We start from the raw sequence: 6,017 nt of genomic DNA, 5'->3' as shown, positions 1-6,017 counted from the left end.
TTTTCAGTCTGAAAACTTATAATGCTTTTCTCAAATGAGACTTAAAGAGAGCTTCTTCACTGATCTATGAAATTCTTCCCTCTTGAATTTCTGTCAGTGTACGTAGCAGTGTTAAGTATGCATAAGCTCAAACTGTAGTTCTCTAGATCTTTCTTGTTTTACTGCTCAATCATATGTATGACATTCTGTAAGAATAAATGCATCTATGACTGAGATCTCCATTAGGATGTATGTCAAAATCAAAACCATATTTACAAGGTCTACAGAGTGTAGCATAAGCCATTTACAAGGTCTATACTTGTATAGCATAAAAAGGAGATAGTTCTTATAATCTGAATAATTAATCTACATTTATCAGATTACAGAAATATGAATTAATTTAATTAAGGAGGACAAGTTTGCTCTTGCTCCTTCTGTAGAATCCATTTTGATATATTAATTGTATTTGTGATTACCTCCCTTTCTTCTGCCTGTATATGCCTTTAGTTCTTTCTGAAGATGGTGTGTTTGTTCATTTAAATGTACTAAAACTTCTTTTCATGTTGCCAGTTTGGGAACTGGTAACACACAATTTAGCCGCTGCTTACCTGGAAGCTTAGTTAGATTTAACATCTGATGTTGAACTCTGTGTTATTTGGCTGTATTGATACCTATCTTAGGCTGTTTTAAACTGATTCTTGTCTGTCAATACAAGCTAGAGTTACATTTTTATTGCAGTGCAGATACGTGTTGTGACTGCACTTATCCCTGTATAATATTTACATACAATAATTTCTAATTATCAGTGCATTTTTAACTGTTGGTTTAAATGTTTAGGTAGAAATAAAGGGGAATCAGATCCATTAGAACTGACAGCTCCATTTAATATGCTAGAGCTGATCTGAGGCCTTTTAGCAGTGTATGCAAGCTCACTTTTTGCAGCACTGGATAAACAGACGGGGATGAAAAGGAAAGGGGGAGAAAAGGATTAGGAGGCATCAGTGAAGGCTCTGCAGCTCTGGACTGGGAAAATCAGTTTCAGATGGGAAGGGTAAGGAATCAGCTGATATTTCAGAGAATGAGTGTAAAGGTGTGTGTGGAAAAGTGGATTTCAGAGGGCCATGGAAGCTTTGGGGAGACTACAGACACGTATAGGATTGTCCTGGTCTCATTCTGTTGAGATACAGGATCTGTACATTTTCTACCACTTCTTGACCTTTCCTTACAGTCTCGCATTGTCCTTTACTTCCTGGGCTGCTGGGAAGGAAGGGAGAGAATATTTTCCTACTCTGAGGAAAAGTATTTGCTAACACCAGAAACAGAAGGATAAAAGAGGTGGAAGCATAGACTGCAGCCACATATAAAGCCTGTTTTCTGTCTTGCTTACAGCAGCAGACAGCAAAAGAAAACAGTAGGTGTTTGATTCTGGAAATCATCTCTTTTGGAACAGTTGAAATATCACACAGGTGAAATATTGAACAGGTGAAATATGCTGCATAGCCAGCATAAAGTTGTCCCTGGTTCAGACAGTGGTTCCCTCTGTAGCTGTATTTGCAAGCACACATTTTAACCTTCCATAAACGGAGGTCACAGCATTTTGAAATGAGGATTTCTTTTACTCCTAAAAGTTCACGTTCATTGCAATTTCCAGCTGCTGTAATAATATTTTTGAATTATTACTTTATCTGCATAGCACACACTTTAATAACTATTATAAAAATGATCAGACTTTGTATCCTACCCTTGCCTTGTCCCTGGTACAACTGCATACAGTGTTATGCTGTACGTTTTCACAAAGACTTCCACAGATGTTGAAATATTTGCTCATTAGAATCATAACTTCTGGTTTTAAAGGAAAAGCTTGTATTATGCTTCTTAAGTTAGAGATCCTCCCTTGGAATAGAATATTTTTCCAAGAGGGAAATAATAATGTCTACCGAATTTGTGTGATTGTCAAAACATTTATAGACCCAAATATTACTCACCTCTAAAGTCAAGTCAGGAAGGGAAGTGGTCACACATTACTATTTTCAATCAGTTAAGAGTTGGAAGATTTTAATACACTCCAGGATTTTTTTTTAAAGTTTTGAATTAGATTTTTTTTTTTTAGTATAATAATAAAGCATAAGAATGGTTATACAGTTCTTGGGAGATTTCATAATTACAGACAATTTAGGCTGGCAATTTTATGGATGGTTTAATGTTCATTAGTGAGGCCTCCTGCTTTGGTGTTACCTCCCATACCCAGGTCAAGGACAAGTGCAAAAGACAGTCTTCATGTGACTGATGAACTCACTTTCAGATGGTTCCTACTGCTTAACCAATGTCTGTATCACTAAGTTATTATTATAAACACATCACTATAAGATAAGAAAGAATGAGGGAATAAAGGGAAGAGGATATGACTGAGACCTTGTATTTCTGAAAAGGCTCCAATAAAACAATTCTCTGTGTATGATGATGGAATACTTGAAACTACTTTAAAATCCCTACTCCAAATTTATCTCTAGCAAAAATTTGAAGTCAGTAGTGTCACATTATATATAAATTTGGCCACTAGCTTTAAACAAACCCATTCCATCCCTCCACCCTTTCCTCTTTAATGTCCTTCTTTAAAATACACTTCTAGCAAAAGGCTCATAATGTCTAGTTGCCATGAAGAGATTTGTTTGCCAGTTTAATAGTTGATCACCTAAATGCAGTACATAATGTTTAAAAATAAACCAACGTAGCACTTAAACATTGACTACAATATTTAGTCATTTTCAGTCAAATTTCCAGTAAACATACGTTGATTTTATGCTTTTCTTCTTTGCCTGTGCATATAAATACAATGTGTATTGCAAAATTATTCTCAGATGATAAGTTTTTAGGGCCAGTAGTCTTGTTTTCATACAGTCCAGCTTTATGAAGCACTAAATGAAAACTAATATTAATTAAAATTATTTGAAAGAATGGTAAAAAGCTGTTGAAAAAAGATACAAAACCTTTGACGACAAATAAGGTTTTTTTTTTCTCACAAGTTCTGGAATTTTTATTTGTTTGCTAAAGCCTTAGAGCTTTTTACCTAACATCCCAGGTGGGAATGAAGGACCAGGTTGAAACCTTAGGCATCATGAGAGATTCAGCTAAATGTGATACATTTGGGTACAGCTGTGCCCGTGCAAAAGACAGAATTGAGGTCCTTTAGTGAGGGATCGGAGGACTGTTTTATCTGTCTAATGCTGTCCGGATAATATTAAAGCAAGGGTAGCTGTGTTATGTGCATGGGGTTATATTGCTGAAATATAATATGCTGGGAAATATTAATGTTAAGGCTAAGTGTGTAATTTAGGATATTTAAAGATCTGGAAGAAGCTATTGATGCCCCCTACCTGGAAGTGTTCAAGGCCAGGCTGGACGGGGCTTTGAGCAACCTGGTGTAGTGAAAGATGTCCCTGCCCATGGCAGGGGAGTTGGGACTAGATGATCTTTAAGGTCCCTTCCAACTCAAACCACTCAATGATTCTATGATATAAATGGACTTTCTGGTATTTCCTAAATATGACTCCAACCTGGTCCAGATGTTTGACAAACATGTAGCCAGGTACTTAATGAAAATTAATCTCTTTTACTTTGAATGTATACTGTCATTTTAGAAATAATATTCCAACTGTAACTGTTAAGCATAGATTTTTAATTATTAAAGCTAGATTTGTCTGTCTAGGTCTATAAACCTAGAAGTTCAAGATACTAGCTGTTGTTGTGATTGCTGATTGATACAGTTGTCTACATATTGTGATGATTGCCAATCAAAAACCAGATTGTTTTAGATACTCTTTGTTTTGTAACTCAAAACATATAGCAAATAATTGAAGAAAGTCAAAAGATAACTCATAACATGACTGCATATTTGGATAGAAAAAATTTATTTGGGACTATGATGTACAAGGATTAATACCTCAGTCAGAGGTGGAGAGGCACTACATGATTTAGATTGCAAATCTATGCTTTAGTTGGATGATGAACATACAGTTTTGGTCCAAATTAATACAGAGGTAAGTCTAGATAATGCAGTTACATTGGGTATACTCTTTATAACTCCTGTCTCCCACATATTTTCAGAACTTGAAATGGAAAGCAGATGAGAGAGGAAAGGAAAGGGAGTTCAAAGCTGAAGCTTTCTAGGCCTCTGTTTTACATACGAAACAGAACATCTTGAATATTTTATTCCATTTTTGTGGGAAAATATCTAAAAAGGTGGATATGTGTCATATCAGAGAGACATTTTGTTCTTCTTGATGCTACCACTTTCCACCTTTGTAAAATTTCTCAGGTCTTGTACAACTTCAGTCATTATAAGAGTATTTTTGAATCAGTATCGATAAGCATTTGACTTTTGTAGTAGTTTTAGTGAAAACAAACTACAAATATTTGCATTAAAATTGAGTCTGTTAGGTACATTAAGAGTTTAAAAGAACAAAGCTTTATAAACATGCTCAGCTGCAACTTTAAATTAGTAACACCATTTGTATTTAACCAAACAGCTACATTTTCAGGTTTGTTGTATAGGTTGTAACTGAAACCCAAAAGCCTGTGTATGGATAATACCTATTGTATAATTGGCATAGAATCATAAAATGGTTTGGGTAGGGAAAGACCCTTCTCTTCTTTTCACTGACCTTGGTATTTGCACAGATGTTCTCCTCATAACTCTTCCTCCTCACAACTCCAACTCCTCCTCCCGGATTCCCCTTCTTAAATATGTTATCATGAAGGTGAAAGTAATTGGCTCAGCCTTGGCCAGAGATGGGTCTAACTTGGAGCTGGGGGAGTTTCAAGTAGCTTCTCACAGGGGACCACTGCTGTAGCCCCCTCCCTTGCTACTAAAAACCCCAACCAGTCACACAAACACACCACATTGTTACTCCTCATCTTATCACTACACTCCTGATAAAGACTCCCTCCTCATCTTTCCTGTAGGCCCTCTTTAAGTACTGGAAGGCTGCTATAAGGCCTCCCTGGAGGCTTTCTCTCCTCCACTCTGAACAACCCTGAGTTTTTCAGCCTGTCCTTATAAGGGAGGTCCAGACCCCTGATCATCTTCATGGCCCTCCTCTGGAATTGCTCCAACAGGTCCATGTTCTTCTTATGTTGGGAGCCCCAGAGCTAGACACAGTACTCCTGGTAGGGTCTCATGAGAGCTGAGTAGAGGGGGAGAATCACCTCCCTCAACATGCTGGCAACACTTCTTTTGATGCAGCCCAGGATGCAATTGGCTTTCTGGGCTGTGACCTCATATTCAGTTTTCCATCCACTAATACCCCAATTCCTTCTCTGCAGGACTGCTTTCAATCCACTTATCACCCAGCCTATGTTTGTGCATGGGATTGCTTCAACCCATGTGCAGGATCTTGCACTTGGCCTTCTTCAACTTCATAAGGTTCACATGAGCCCACCTCTCAAGCCTGTCAAGGTCCTTCTGGATGGCATCCCTTCCCACCACTGTGTTGACTGCACCACACAGCTTGGTGTTGTCATCAAAATTCCTGAAAGTACACTCAATCCCACCATCCATGTCGCCAGCAAAGATGTTAAAGAGTGCCAGTCCCAATACCAACCGCCGAGGAATACCACTCTTCATCTCCCTCCACTTGGACATGGAGCCATTGACTACAACTCTTTGAGCAAAACCACCCAGTCAATTCCTTATCCACTGAGTGGATAAGACGTCTGTCAAATTCACATCTCTTCATTTGAGAGACAGGGATGTCATGTGGGACAGTGTCAAATGCTTTGCACAAATCCAGGTTGATGGTTTCAGTTACTCTTCCCTTACCCACCAGCCCTGTAACCCCATCATAGAAGGCCACCAGATTTGTCAGGCACAATTTGCCCTTAGGCTGTCACCAATCATCTCCTTATCTTCCATGTGCCCTAGCATAGTTTCCAGAATAATTCACTCCATGATCTTGCCAGGCACAGATGTAAGACTGACTGGCCTGTAGTTCCCTGGGTATCTCTTTTTTCCCTTTTTAAAAATGGGGGTTATGTTTCTC

Source organism: Athene noctua, chromosome 2 (assembly GCF_965140245.1).
Source record: "Athene noctua chromosome 2, bAthNoc1.hap1.1, whole genome shotgun sequence".
Lineage (NCBI taxonomy): Eukaryota > Metazoa > Chordata > Aves > Strigiformes > Strigidae > Athene > Athene noctua.
This window is presented reverse-complemented; position numbering follows the sequence as displayed.